Genomic DNA, 16,143 nt, shown 5'->3' on the forward strand with positions numbered 1-16,143 from the left:
TGGAAAAGTTCATATACTGAAATTTTCCACAAGAGCAGTATTTACTGGGTGGCCTACAAAAATACATGTATGTGTATGTAGTTCCTTTACATTGTAAGTTTTATTCTTCCTAATAGAGGCATATTCTGTTAAGGAAGTAAGTTGTGCTTTCTGTGTCTCGGTTTTCTCATCTGTAAAACAGAAGTAATTCTGTTACTTTATAGGGTTGTTATGGTGATTCTAGGAATTAATGTCTGTAAAGTGCTTAACATGCACTGAATAATAAGCTTGCTGTCATCATCACCATCATTACTGTTACTATTATCTGAAAGTGGCTCACGTCCTGGAATCTACAATGAGAAGAATATTCACTGGGCTACATAAATAAAATATGCATGCTCATCTATATAATTCTTTGATACAATCGTGTTTATTCCATATAATGCGGGAACTTCTATTTTTGAGTCAAAGTAGCAATCTGAAGTCTGAATAAATTCAACACACAAATGAGGCTGTGATTGCTTGTTTTACTAGAGATTTATTAGCTTTATCAGAGTATCGTGTAGGAAATAGTAAAGCCTATTCTTAGATCACAGCACATTTGAGATGCGGTTGGGTTTATGGACCTGTGGCGTGCACAGGCTTGTCTGGCAGGCGCATGCTGGGTGACGTGCACCTGTTCTGTGCTGTTCCCCTGGAAGAGGAGATGGTGCACCCCTCCCACTGATTTGGCAGGCATCCTTGTGTGGGGGATTAAGGAGCTTATTCAGTTATTAGCCATGAAATGTGGCTGCCTCTGGATTGCCAGCTGTGATTGGTGTTGGATTTTAACTATCATCAAGCAAGTTCTACATGTTTGAAATGTGTCTGTGGAGAGAGCTTTGGGGAAGGCGGAGAAAAAGGTTTTGATGAAGGAGCAAAACCTTAGCATCAGACATGCACTCAGCCCTGGGATTTTTGCTAGCCCCCGACCCCTGCTACTGCAGGGTTTCTTGTTGACCCTGGAGAGAGTCCCTTCCGTAATAGAATTAGCAATTGTCAGCCATTTCTTGTATTGACCCAGTATCCCCTTTTCTATAGATCCTGTAGGCCCTCATATCTTCTCAAGTGCAATGCAGGTGATTCATCATTCATTCATCCACGTGCACCTATTTTCCTGTTTGTTCGAGGTTCAATAAATATTATGTCAGTGGCTACTGATGCGGTTTGGCTGTGTCTCCACCCTAATCTCATTTTGAATTGTAATAATTCCCACGTGTCAAAGGCGGGGCCAGGTGGAGATAATTGGATCACAGGGGCGGTTTTCCCCATAGGCTTCTCATGGAATTGCGTAAGTCTCACGAGATCTGATGGTTTTTATAAATGGGAGTTCTCCTGTACACGCTGTCTTGCCTGCTGCCATGTAATGGACAGGTCTTGCTTTCCGGTTTGCCTTCTGCTATGAATGTGAACTGTGAGTCAATTAAATGTCTTTCCTCGCCAGGTGTGGTTGCTCATACCCATAATCCCAGCACTTTGGGAGGCCTAGGTGGGTGGATCACCTGAGGTCAGGAGTTTGAGATCAGCCTGACCCACATAGTGAGCGCCCCCTCCCCGCCCCCTCCATCTCTACTAAAATTAGCCAGGCATGGTGGCACATGCCTGTGATCCCAGTTATTCAGGAGGCTAAGGCAGGAGAACTGCCAGGAGGCAGAGGTTGCAGTGAGCCGAGATCGCACCATTATACTCCAGTCTGGGCAACAAGCGTGAAACTTCATCTAAAACAAAACAAAACAAAAATCTTGGGTATGTTTCTTCTTTTTTTTTTTGAGATGCAGTTTTCCTCTTGTTGCCTAGGCTGGAGTGCAGTGGCATGATCTCAGTTCACTGCAACCTCTGCCTCCCGGGTTCAAGTGATTCTCCTGCCTCAGTCTCCCGAATAGCTGGGATCACAGGCATGTGCCACCATGCCCGGCTAATTTTTGTATTTGTGGTAGAGATGGAGTTTCACCATGCTGGTCAGGCTGGTCTCAAACTCCTGACCTCAGGTAATCCACCCGCCTTGGCCTCCCAAAGTACTGGAATCACAGGCGTGAGTCACCGCTCTCAGCCTTTGGGTATGTCTTTATTAGCAGTGTGAGAACTGAGTAATGCACCTACTGTGTGCTGGTTAAGGTTCTCAGCAGTGTGCTGGGCCCCAGGAAATATAAAAAAGTAAGACTCGGTCTCTGCTTTTGAAGAGCTTAGAATAAATGTGGCTGGGGAATGACAGTGTGCTCTCATGTACAAACGTAAACCATCAGAATTTGTACAAAGAAAGGACTTTTGGATTCATGCTGTCTGAGTACAAGAGCTTGGAGATGCTTTCTGGATGAGATGATCCCAGAGAAGAGCTTCGAAGACGGAAAAGGATGTTTTCTACGCACACTCAAGTAGAGGAGAAGTAAAAGGAGAGACAAGGAAAGACATGGTGATGGAAGGAATGGCACAGACCAAAGAACAGAGGCAGGAACACTGTGTGTGCTTGGGTGCTGCAAGTTCCGCCAACAGGTGGAGGGTAAAGCCAGGTTTGAGAGGGAACACAGGTGGGGAGCGGGACGGTCACCAAGGCTGTGTGTGCTGTGCATGACGGGAAGTTTAGACTTTACCTGGGAAGAGGTAGGCAGTCACCACGTGCTTGTCAACAAGGTTCTGTTTGCATTTTGGAAAGGCCACTCTGGCTGCAGTGTGGATGATAAGTCAGTGGGTACAAGATGAAAGGCAGGAAGACTGGTTAAGGAGCTACTGTGGCCAGGAACAGTAGCTCATGCCTGTCACCTCAGCACTTCGGGAGGCTGAGATAGGAGGATATTTTTGAGGCCAGGAGTTTGAGGCCAGCATGGGCAACATGGTGAGTCCTCATCTCCAGAAAAAAAAAATACAAAAATGAGCCAGGTATGATGTTATGGACCTGTAGTCCCATCTACTTGGAGGGCTGAGGAGGGAGGATTGCCTGAGCCCAGGAATTTGAGGCTGCAGTGAGCCATGATTGTGCCACTGCTCTGCAGTCTGGGTGACAGAGCAGGATCCTATCTCAAAAAATAAAATAAAAAGATGCTACTGCCATGGTCTAGGTGGGGAAAGGCAGGTGATTGAACTAAATTAGGGGTCATGGGTTAGGGAGAAGCTGGTGGTTTGGATACAGTTGGGAGAGAGAATGGAGGATCCTGTGGCTGCAGATGTGGTAGAAGGAGTCAAGAGTGATACCTGGTTCTAGCGTGGGTGAGGCAGGTGGATGCTGACAGGGAAAATACAGAAAGAAAAGATAAGTCTTTACACAAGCCTTGTAAGAGGGAGGAAAAAGGACCAGTCCAGCCCACTTTCCAAGCCCAGGAGGCACCACGTGGTAATTCTTAATAGGCAGATCAGGTATCCGAGTAAATGTCTGCTCAGTTGGCAGGTGTCAGAGAAATCTACTAGCCGATAAAACTGGGGGGTCTCCGGCCAGGCACGGCGGCTCACGCCTGTAATCCCACCACTTTGGGAGGCTGAGGCAGGCAGAATACGAGGTCAGGAGATTGAGACCATCCTGGCCAATATGGTGAAACCCCATCTCCGCTATAAGTACAAAAATTAGCTGGGCATGGTGGTGTGCGCCTTTGTTTCAGCTACTTGGGAGGCTGAGGCAGGAGAATCGCTTCAACCCGGGAGGCAGAGGTTGCAGTGAGCCAAGATCGCACCACTGCATTCCAGCTTGGCGACAGAGTGAGACTCCGTCTCAAAAACAAAACAAAGCAAACAAAACAAAAACAGGGGCTCCAAGGGTATAAATGGTGGGGGCTTGAAGGCAGGTGAGTACAAAGATGATCTTGGGGGGAAATCAGAGATGTGGACAGCATGAGGTTTTGTCAGGTATCACAGGGACTTGGGCATTTAGTGTAAATGTAATGGGAAGCCAGCCATCACAAGGTTTTGAACCTCCAGTTGGGGGCACCTGCAGTCCTGGCTACTGTACCAGCTTTGTGACTTGGAGCAAATCATTCTTAGTGACTCAGTTTGCTCATCTGCAAAGTGGGGTTAACACTGGTAATTTATAGAGTTACTGTGATGATTTAAAGCGTTTATATGAACATGTCCAGAAATATGCTTGCTTGCCTGCCTCCCTCCCTCCCCCTCCCTCCCTCCCTTCATCCCTTCCTTCTGTCCTCCTTTCTTTCCTTCTTTCAGACGGGATCATGTTCTATCACCCAGACTGTAATAACATTGCAAGACCATAACTTACTGTAGCCTCCAACTCCTGGGTTTAACAGATCCTCTTGCCACAGCCTCCCTAGAAACTGAGATTATAGGTGCATGACATCAGGCCTAATATTTTTATTTTTTAAAATTTTTGTAGAGATAGGGAGGGCTCTCACTACTTTCCTAGGCTGGTCTTGAACTCCTGACTTTAAGCAGTCCTCACACCTGGGCCTCTCAAAGTGCCGGGTTATAGGTGTGAGCCACTTTGCTCACCCTGAAAATGCTCAGAAACATGCTTCAGGCATAGTTAGTATTTAACAAAATTTGCGATTATCATTAACATTATTTGGCCTGACGCTTGTGTATCAAAATCTTCAATAAGAATAATATTTAATAAGGCCAGGAACAGTGGCTCACACCTGTAATCCCAGCTCTTTGGGAGGCCAAGGCGTTTCAATCACCTAAGGTTGGGAGTTCAAGACCAGCCTGGAGAACATGGTGAAACCCTGTTGCTACTAATAATACAAAAATCAGCTGGGTGTGGTGGTGGGTGCCTGTGGTCCCAGCTACCTGAGGAGGCTGAGGCAGGAGAATTTCTTGAACCCAGGAGGTGGAGATTGCAGTGGGCTGAGATCACGCCACTGCACTCTAGCGTGAGTGACAGAGTGAGACCCTGTCTTAAAAAATAATAATAGACTGGGAGTGATGGCTCTCGCCTGTAATCCCAACACTTTGGGAGCCCGAGGTGGGCAGAGCACAAGGTCAGTTTGAGACCAGCCTGATCAACATGGCGAAACCCTGTCTCTACAAAAAATACTAAAGTTAGCTGGGTGTGGTGGTACATGCCTATAATCCCATCTATTTAGGAGGCTGAGGTAGGAGAATCACTTGAACCTGGGAGGCAGAGGTTGCAGTGAGCCGAGATTGTGCCATTGCACTCCAGCCTGGGCGACAGAGTGAGATTCTGTCTCAATAATAATAATAATAATATTTAATGAAATCATCATGCCATGTTGTATGATGCAGTCCTTCGGGCTGCTGATTTGGGAGCAGAGGGGAAGTCAGTTGGGAGCCATTGAAATGTTTCAGGTGGTAGATGGTGCTGCCTTGGCCCCAAATGTGGCTACAGATGCAGTGAAAAGTGGTAAGGTGTTGTGTAGGTAAAGCTGATGGGATTTTTTTGGCAAAGTAGATGAGAAGTCATAGTGAAAGGCAAGAGTCAGTCATGAGAAGTAGAGAAGCTTTGCTTCATTTCTGCATTATGTTGTGTTAGATCAGCAACGTTTAAAAATGGAGCCACTGTTTCATTTATTAATTCCGCCAGACACTGTCTTCAAGACACAGCCTCTGTCTTGAAGCCCCTCACCTGCCCCTGGCAGTAGCCCATCACCTTTCTTAAGGGACTCAGCTATGACTGCAATTGTGGGGCCAGAGGCCAGCCTTGGAGTGAGAGAGACTCACTATTCTCAGAATTTCCCATTCCTCTGTGTTATAGAGTTTCTCATTGCTGCTGTGACAAATTATCACAAATTCAGTGGCTTGAAGCAAGATCTATAAGAACTTATTATCTTATGGTTCTGGAGATCAGATATCTGGAAGGAGTCTTAGGGGGATAAAATTGAGGTGTTAGCCGGGCTCAATTTCTGCCAGAGGCTTCAGGGAAGAATTGGTTTTTTTGCTTTTTCCAGTTCCTGGGGACCGCCACATTCCTTGGCTCATGGTCCCTCCCTCCCACCTTCAAAGCGCATCACTCCAATCTGCTCCATCATTACACCTCCTTTTCCTCTAGCTCCAACCTCTTTTTTTTTTTTTTTTAAGATGGGGATCTCACTCTGTCTCCCAGATTGGAGTATAGCAGCGTCATCTCTGCTCACTGTAACCTCCACCTCTCGGGTTCAAGCCATTTTTGTGTCTCAGCTTCCCAGGTAGCTGGGATTACGGTATGCACCACCACATGTGGCTAATTTTTGTATATTTAGTAGAGAGTGGGCTTCACCATGTTGGCCATGCTGGTCTTAAACTCTTGACTTCATGTGATCCGCCCGCCCTGGCCTCCAAAAATGCTGGGATTACAGGCATGAGCCACTGTACCTGGATGCTCCTACCTCTTCTAAGGGCAGTTGTGATAGCATAAGACACACCTGGCTAATCCAGGACAATCTCCCCATCTCAACATCATTAATTAAATCACATCTGCAAAGTCTCTTTGGCTGTATAAGGTAACACATTCACAGGTTCTGGTGATAAGGACATGGACGTCTTCTATGTCTCCAATGGCCAAGGCTCTCTTACTGTCATGGGTTCCTTCCCCAGCGTCCTCATCTCCATGGCCATGAGGGCTCCTTAGCCTTCCTGAAAATAGACCCATCCCACAATTTTTGCCATATGCCTGACTCTCCCTTAGTCTTAAGCTGAAAACCCTCATGTATGCACTGTGCATTCATTTAACTTAATTAGCTCATGTGTGTAAGGCACATAGCATAGCACCTGGCACATGGGAAGCAACTTCTAAAATAGAATTCAGTCTATAAATATAGTTTTAAATCATGATTCTGTCACTCTGCTTGCAAGCTAACTATGGGTCTGCACCGTCTGTAAATTTGGTAAACACCATCTTCTCAGGTCATCTTTTCCATCATTGATAAAAATGTCCAACCAGACAGAGAACTCTGACTTTGCTTTCTAACAGCCTATAGTCTGTTTTAAGTATTTTACATGATTTTAGAGAATGACCACCCACATTTCCAATGCGTTCTTCTCTTCCAATGATTTGTACCTGATGATCTTTCATTTACTGAGTTATTACTATGTGCTATGCAGCCCAGGAAATTAAATGATAAATGACAAACATAAGGCCAGCTTCCGAGAAGCTTGTGAATCATGCTGGAAGATATGTACACATATGTGCACAGCTGTTCCATTTATTAACATTGTTTGGGTAAATTGATGAGTTAGCCCTGAGTCTAAGCTCCAGCCCACATTCCATATTAATTGCATGAATACTGCAATACACTCAAACTACAGCATTAGTTAGTTCAACTGTCTAGGTCCTTTTTTAATTTTTTTTAAATTTTACTTTAGGTGTATACTATATCCAGAATTTCTCCCTATGTTATCCCTCCCCACCCTCCCCACCCCCCTGCTGTCCCTCGCCTAACCCCCACAACTTCCCCCAGTATGTGATGCTCCTCTCCCTGAGTCTACGTGTTCTCATTGTTCAACACCCACCTATGTGCGAGAACATGCGGTATTTGGTTTTCTGTTCTTGTGTCAGTTTGCTGAGAATGATGGCTTCCAGATTCATGGAAGTCCCTGCAAAGGACATGAACTCATCGTTTTTTTATAGCTACATAGTATTCCATGGTGTATATGTACCACATTTTCTTTGTCCAGTCTATCCTTGATGGGCATTTGAGTTGGTTCCAGGTCTTTGCTATTGTACACAGGGCTGCAATGAACATACATGTGCACTTGTCTTTGTAGTAGAACGATTTATAGTTCTTTGGGTACATACCCAGTAATGGGATTGCTGGGTCAAATGGAATTTCCATTTCTAGATCCTTGAGAAATCGCCACACTGTCTTCTACAATGGTTGAACTAATTTACACTCCCACCAACTGTGTAGGAGTATTCCTATTTCTCCACATCCTCTCCAGCATTTGTTGTCTAAGGAATAGAAGGGGATTTGCTTGCCATCACTTTTTCATAGTAAACCCATGTTACCTCCTAAGGATCACCTTTACTCATTCTGAGTGGTTTCCAGCTACCTGTTAGGAATCTGTTGTATAGCAGATGTTTGGTGTCACAGCTAGCATTCATTTTGTTGTTATCATTGTTGTTTTTCTTCTTTCGTTTTTTGTTTTTGTTTTTTGTTTTGAGACAGAGTCTTGCTCTGTTGCCCAGGCTGGAGGGCAATGGCACAATCATGGCTTACTGCAACCTCTCCCTCCTGGGTTTAAGTGATTCTCCTGCCTCAGCCTCCCAAGTAGCTGGGATTATAGGCACCCACCACCACATCCAGCTAATTTTTGTGTTTCTTTTTTAGTAGAGATGGTGTTCACCATGTTGGCCAGGCTGGCCTCGAACTTCCTACCTTAGGTGATCCGCTTTCCTTGGTCTCTGAAAGTTCTAGGATTACAGGTGTAACCCACTGTGCCGGGCCAGCATTCATTTTATATAGCATCTGCCCCAACCAGCTTTACAGATTCGGGGGCATTATCCCATTTCCAAGTGATTTGCCTTCTCTTCAGTTACTTGTAATCATCACATCTAATTCTGAAATCATAATGTTTGCAAGATTTTATGGCACCTGGGACGCAATTGATTAGGGTGTAGATTGTTCATTTTAATCAAAGGAGGAGCTGGTGCCTGTGTGGTAGTCAAACAGTAGATGGACTTTTCTCAAATATTTCATTCATCAAATTCCAATGTTACCTACATTTATGAATGATTTATGACACAGACCATGACTTCTCTTGCATCATTTTCCTGCCATGAGCTTCACTTCCCGTTTGATTATTTTCATTCTTCTCTTTGTTGTTTTGAGGTCATTCTCTTGGGGCAAAAGTCAAAAATCAAATTAGAAATGGTTACAATCTGCATTTCCAATGCACTGGAGAAAAACTCTGACTCTTGGAAACAGAATGAGGAGAGCTTGAAAATGTGGTGAATACTTTTAAAAAAGAAATAAGCATTTTCACTTCTGGTTAAAAAGATAAATGCAGCTCAATACAGTTAAGTAAATGTTATACCTGTTTTAAGGGTGATATTGACCATGGGAATACAAGAGCTACGTGAATTAAAAGTGGCTGTTGGAATGGCAATGCAGTGTCTCAAATCGCCGGTGAAAAATTACATTTCCTCCTCTTAACGTCTTTTCTGTTAGTGTATTTTCAACCACCAATAGCCATAAACCCCTAAATACCTGGAAGATGCACAGCTGTCCTGTGCTAGGCCCTTGCTCAGAAAACAGGTATTTAATTCCCATATACATGATACAGACAGAATTGTGGTTGTTATAAAACATGTTCTGAACTATTTTGACAGTGTCCCGCCTGCTTTTCCTTCACTTTTTTTGCCTTTAAAAGTTTTGTTTAACATATAGGTCCAAGTTGGAATATTATTTTTTCTGGAGGGAAAAAACTATCATCACCCAAAGCCCAGTTTCCTCTCAATACTTACGTAACATCTTTATAATTAATTAATATTTTGATTATTTTTCTGTCAATACCCCAATAGACGATAAGTTGCGTAAGGAAGGACATGATAACGTGTGTCCCCAAACCAAACACAATTTCTGAGAAGGAGTATTAACTCAGTGACTATTTGTTGGATGGATGAAAATAGACACAAAATGGCACATGTAAATTGAATAAATTAGGGTTATGGAAAAGGTCACATTTGTTTGGGAAGTTTGCCGAGGTGGTGACATTTAAGCAAACTGATAACCTAGGGGGATTTATTATAAATTTTCTCTCCAGTTGGTGGGCGTAGACGTCCTTCAGCCCTTGCAGTCCCAGAATCTGAGATGTCTATTTTTGACTTGCTATATATAGAGAGAAGAAATAGTCCCTCTGAATGTGAAGTTACTCAGTATTTTTGGCTCTTTGGCTATTTTCAAGGTTCTTCATCTGGACTTAAAAACCAAATTAATAGGCAATCGTTTCCTCCTATCTTTTGCACAGACGCTATTTTAGGAGAAGATCTATCACCCATGGCACGTCAGTGAATGAACAGGCTGTTTTTACTCTTCAAACAGGCATGAGCGTCCACAGCATCGTTGCTCACATGCTCCAGTAATTCCCTACTGACCTGCATTTACTTTATTTAATTCCATTAATTTAAGCTAAATGAATTTTACTTTTAAAAAGTGTCTGTGTGCAGAACTAAGCACAGAGAACGTATTTCTGTTTAACTCATTTTGTTGGCAACTTGAAAACCAATTTGAGTCTTTTATTTTCTTTCCCCTTGGTTCTAAGCTTTGCTTGGTCCATGTCTTCAGCACCTAATTTGACAATTAAATGTATTTCACAACCCATTGATGCTGCTTCGTTAGGTTCTCCAGGAATTATCAGCCCTGGTAGATGGTGTATGTATTAGTCCTTTATCATACCACCGTAAAAAACTACCCAAGAATGGGTAAGTTATAAAGAAAAGAAGTTTAATGGACTCAGTTTCACAGGCCATACAGGAGGCAGAGCTGGGGAGGCCTTAGGAAACTTAAAATCATGGTGGAATGGCAAAGGGGAAGCACGCACCTCTTTCCATGGCAGTAGGAGAGAGAGTGGACAGTGAAGTTCTGCACACTTTTAGACAACCAGACTTCGTGATAACTCACTCACTATCAGGGGAACCGAAAGGGGGAATTCTGCACCCATGATCCAGTCCCTCCCCCAACATTAAGGGTTATAATTCAACATGAGATTTGGGTGGGGACACAGAGCCCAACCATCTCAGTGTCCCAGTGAGACTCTTCTGATGGGACAAGGAAACTGCCATGCTCCTCCTGGTCTTGACTCTTGTGCCAGGAAAGAGTAGCTGGATCTTACTCCTTTGCTGTTCACCCTGGGGTATAACTGGGTTAAGAGAGTTTGTTTCTACTGATGTCTCATCAAAGACCCTGCCATTTGTGCTGTCCATATTGGTGTCTTTCATAAACCCAAGATGGAAAGAAATTTTTAAAAAGACCTTACAACCTAATAATTACTAATTATTTGATGGCTAGCACTTAATAAATGCCCGGCACTGTGCTGTGTGCCTCACAGGTATTAACTCAGTCACATCCTGAGACAAACCTGTTGATGGTTTACTCTTGTTCTGATTGTAAAGATGAGGAGAATGAGGCTTAAGGAGAACAAGTCATCTGGAAACAAGTCAGCTAAGAAGTTGGGGAGTGGGGCTCAAACCCAAATAGTCTGCTCTTGCTTGACCACATCCTGCGATAGAGCTGGGTGCTGTGTGAAGTTTATAAGTCAATTCTAGTCAAGACTTTAGACTGTTTGGTAGTGAACTGAGATCCTCAAGAGTTAATAACTTTCACTGTTTTTAAGTAACCCTGGGATGTATCAAATAAATCAAATTATTTACAGTTCTTCCTCTAGCTGTAACTCATTTGAACCGTCTGCACTGAGGTTAGTGTTGTTTGATCACAGACGAGGAGGGCAAAGTCAAGATGCAGATGACCGGGCATTCCATAGAGATTTCCTGAGCGCTGTAAAAGATCCTCACCATGCATATAAACAATGCAGTGTTACTGAGACAAGCACAGTGCTGCTAGGACCCTATGCATGGTAAGTGTTTTTCCTGTGTGTGCTCACCACTCTAAGTATACTTAATATTGCTCATGGCACTCTGTTGGTTAGCTGTAATATTATATGTGCTGAATTTTGCAGCTGATAATAGTGTAGGACATCTTCCTTTTGCATTATCACTGCTGGTGGCTCCAAGTTCTGCACCCTTAGAATAGCCCGATTTTCTGTGGCTGTGAGAGGTGTTCTGGAAACTGACCCCAGATGAAAATCAATCTAGCCTGTTTGTATAGGACAACTCTGTTGTGAAAACCCACACACTCAAGGGCAGCTGGATCCCCCTTGAGCGTGCCGACGGCCCTTTGCAGTCTGAAGTTTGTGTTGTCAGTGGGGTCAGTTGGCGCACAGGCAGTGAGGATGAGACTACAGGACAGGCAAGGCAGATAGCACATCCTTTGGCCTCTGATGAAAGATGCAAATGGAAACTGCAGCCAGAAAGGTATAATCAAATACCATCCACCCATGCTAATGCAGATTGTCAGGATGGCCAACCTCTCCTTTCCCTGGGAGCCTGACAGGCGTGATTAACATGCTGTGAGTTCGGCAGAAATCACTGTGACTCTTACCCCGGGCTGTTGCTCTGCTCAGGCCTAGCTGAAATGCCTGCGTGTGACAGGATGATTGAGGAATGAGGAACATCCCCTACCTCCCTCCTGCCCCTTCCCTCCTGCCTCCTGAGCTGCCCCAATCATCCAACCTGCAGTTTGGGGAAAGGGAAGTGTTGACTGGAGTTCTGTGCAATATACTCTTCCCGTTTTCTTGACAAATTGTTTCTTTGAACCACTATTCTTTCAAGTGTGGCTCAGAACTACTTCTAGTTGCTAAGCAACTCACAGCAGCTATAGCCCACAATATCTCCTAGAGGTGTAGACGTATTATTTGGGATACTTCTCCAGTCTTTCCTTTCCCTGGGAGATGTCCCTTCCCAAGCTCTGGCCTTCCACATTACATCTGAATGAACCAAGGTGAGCATCTGACCTAGGGACAGCTCAGATGGAATGCAGAAAGCTGGGCCAATTTGATTTCCTCTTTAAGATTTCAATGAAAAAGCAACAACAATACTCAGAAGGTCTTAAACCAAAACATTGTGTAGACTTGGGACATAAGTGGCCATTACTAAATATACATGTGTTGATGAGTAGGCAGAGAAAGGTGGCCTTCAGCATGAAATGGGAGATTGAAGAGAAAATACAGAAGATGGGGGCTGTGGGATGGGAGGAGATGGAGAGAGTCCTACTCATCTTGTGTCCGCAAGGTGAGTTAAACTTGGGCTTAACCCAGCTTATCATTTGTCCAGGAGAATCTGCGCCCCTGCCAGGGAATGGTTTCTGTCCTGGCCTGTGGTATTTAGGCTGAGAAATTAGGAAGGAGGTGATATGACAAGGGTGGTAAGGAGCAATAGAATCAACGGGGTGGTGATAGCAAATGAGGTCAGCCAAGTGCGACAGTGAACAGAATGGATGAGGTGGGAGGGTAAAAGGCAACACTCTAAGATTGGGTGCTTGATATTCAGAGCGGAAGATAGGGTCTAGGCTGGGTCTGTGAAGTGTGTGGCTGAGGTGGAGTTGGAAAAAAACTTCATTGGACTCACTGATGAGAAAAACAAGGGAGATTAGGTTGTCCACTGCGTCATCCAAGAGTGGTGACCACAGCAGTCATGGAAGGAAAGGCAGCAAGCCCTGTGCTGTTGCTGTCTTTGAGGGGGAGGAGTGAGCGTGCATTCGGAGGTGGTGAGTGGATGGCAGCCATGGGAGGGGTGGCGTTCATAAGGTCCAATGCCAGTGCTCTCAAGCGAGCCAGCGTTCTGAGGGAGGCAGGAGAAGAGAGAGTTGTAAGTAGCCCTGGGGAACACATAGGACCTGCACATCCTGAGGGAACCAGCTCTCCCTTGTGTACACAGCTTCCCCTGAAGTCCTCTGCTACATTCTTTCTCTCTGATTCTCTGCTTGTCAGCTTCATTTTCTCTCTCTTTCTTATTTTTGAGAGAGTTTTGCTCTTGTTGCCCAGGCTGGAGTGCCATGGCGCCATTTTGGCTCACTGAAACATCTGCCTCCCAGGTTCAAGCGCTTCTCCTGCCTCAGCCTCTTGAGTAGCTAGGATTACAGGCACCCGCCAGCACCCCAGCTAAATTTTTGTAATTTTAGTAGAGACGTAGTTTCACCATGTTGGCCAGGCTGATCTCGAACCCCTCACCTCAGGTGATCCACCCATTTTGGCTCCTCAAAGTGCTCATAGGTTTAAGCCACCATGCCTGGTCAACTTCATTTTCTATTTCTGATGGGCTGTCTTCACATAGCCCAAGTTTTACATTTCACAGCTTTAGCCCTTGAAGAGAGATGGACTAAATACTCTCTGTCTCATCCCAAGTCCAGGGAAGAAATTCCTCCTCTATAGAATCAGATGCTTACCTCTGACTCAGTCAGCAGTGGTCAGCGTGGGGGAAGGGTCATTCTAATTTGCCATTAGGATAAATTCCTAGAATGATATTATGGGATGACAATTCCACATGTCTGCCAGAGTCTCTTTCTAAAGATTGCTCTGAGGAATTCAGAGGCTTTGTTTCCAAGCTGTAAATTCTTCCAAGCCCTTAACTCTCAGTACCTAACAAGCTTCCCTCACAGGCTGCCAGGTGATAGGAAGGGTCGTTGCTGTCCAGCCCTTCAGCAGCTAGTGAGAATAGCAGGGGACAGAGCTTGATTTAGTGGGAGCTTCTCAGAAAAATTCCTGGGTGACACTTTGGTGCTTAAGGGAGTACACATCCACTTGAATGTTTGTCTTTCTGCTTAGAAATATACACTGTTCCTCTGCTGACTTCTTGCAAATTAAAACCCCCTAACACACCTTCTCCTCAGATATGCAGAAGTCACCAAAAGCAAGTGTTTTGTGGTATCAGTGTCCCTGTCTTTTCTCTCTGTAATTCCCAACAGTGGATGCTTTATTTCTATGATGTGCTTTGAAAGACAGCCTACCCTTCTCCTGTCCCACCTTCATTGGTCAAAACATGTTGGGGGATTGGAAGGGGAAGTCAGATTCTCTTTTAACAGAAGAATTTGAAAACTTAGGAATATGATATTAATTTGGTGCAGAAGTGATTGTGCTTTTGCCATTGAAAAGAATTACAAAAACCCCAATTTCTTTTGTGCCAACTGAATAAGAACGTATCTTTCTGAGTCCCACTGTCAGAGATTCTGTGTTGAAAGTGAGTACCAGGAATCTGTACTTGGAACCGGAGCCTGGAAATTCTGCTGGACACACTCTGAAAATATTGCTTTACTGCTTTATTAAAATGGAACTTGCAAATTAGTTCCCAGACCCCGATTTTTCCTGAACAGCTACTGCCTGGTCTTCACTTGGATCTGGGTGGGCTGTTGTATCCCTTCCATGTATATGAAGGAAGAATGGATTCCTTTCCTGCTGAATCCTGGCCATCTCAGAAGTGCGAAGATTTCTTTTCTCCCTTGTTTTCCTCCCTTTCTTTCTGTAGAACTCCCCCATGCTGCCTCTCACCTTTATTCTCTTTTCCCTATTATTACAAGCAAAGCAAAACAAAATAAACTAAAATGCTACTTCTTTTATAAAAATCTTTCTTCTGTGGCCCATTTTCCTATCCCCCCATCCTGGCCAAGCATGCCTTGTTTAGGAGGTTTTGCACTGTTTTGATTTTTCCTTGTGAAGCATTTATCCCCAGAAACTCTCTAGTACAGAAGAACCTTTCTGAAAATCTCTCAAGGATGTGAGCAGGAGCCTTAACAATACTTGAAAACACCCAGTGTGCTCTGTAACTTCTCTCCCACTGGTAAAGGATGTCCTCACAAGCTCATTGATGAGAGCCTCTAAGATGTACTTGTTACTAAGGACACAATTTTAATCAGCGATTTCTGAAATGGAAATGATAGAGAATCATGCTCTTTCATCTCCTAAGTCATTCTTTAATTTGTTCACCCAGGCATCCTTCCATCTATCCATCTACCCATCTACCCACCATCTACTCACCAGCCTACCTATCCATTTACCCATCTAACCATCCATCCATACATCCATCCACCCACCCACCCAGTTAACATTTATCGAATGCCCCTCTACATTCTACAGTAGAGCCAAAAGTGATTATTTGAACAGTGTTAGTATTCAGGAAGGCCACCATGTGGTGACAGGGACATATAAATATAAATATATACATATATATATGATGGGGACATATAAATATATATATTTACATATAAATATATAGTTATATAATTATATATATTTACATATAAATATTTATATTTATATTTATATGTCCCCATCATATATATTTATATGTCCCCATCATAGATATATACATATATAATTATATTTATATGTACCCATCATATATGTATACATTTATATTTATATTTATATTTATATGCCCCCATCACCACACGGTGATGTATAATGTATAATGTAGTGGCCCTAAGTACAGAATCAGAGGTGTCCACAAAGCGTCATGTGAAATGAGGAAGTTGTTTTTCTCATGTACTGCATCCTTGTCAGTTGCTGTCCGATTGTGAACCACAATTAGAATCGGTGTGTGCTTCTTTACCTGGTTTTGTCAGCGGGCTCTGGGCAGGTTGTAAATGCCACAAGAGCAGGAACGGTGTCTGCTTAATTCAACATGCTCTTCCCAGGACCCAG

The 16,143-nt window shown here is 43.9% G+C and overlaps 1 protein-coding gene and 1 long non-coding RNA gene across 2 annotated transcripts in view; one reads left to right on the plus strand and one right to left on the minus strand.

Annotated features, from left to right (window-relative positions):
- The window catches only part of RBFOX1 (RNA binding fox-1 homolog 1), a 2,532,432-nt gene that overhangs the window by 1,234,480 nt on the left and 1,281,809 nt on the right, over nucleotides 1-16,143 (plus strand).
- Nucleotides 10,647-13,446, minus strand: LOC116536184. Its single transcript, XR_004262516.1, has 3 exons — nucleotides 12,611-13,446; nucleotides 11,721-11,724; nucleotides 10,647-10,676 (listed from the first exon to the last, which is right to left on the minus strand). It is a non-coding gene; the product is annotated as an uncharacterized LOC116536184 (long non-coding RNA).

This window comes from Sapajus apella, unplaced genomic scaffold, assembly GCF_009761245.1.
Source record: "Sapajus apella isolate SASKATOON/1434 unplaced genomic scaffold, GSC_monkey_1.0 scaffold99, whole genome shotgun sequence".
NCBI classification, from domain to species: Eukaryota; Metazoa; Chordata; class Mammalia; order Primates; family Cebidae; genus Sapajus; species Sapajus apella.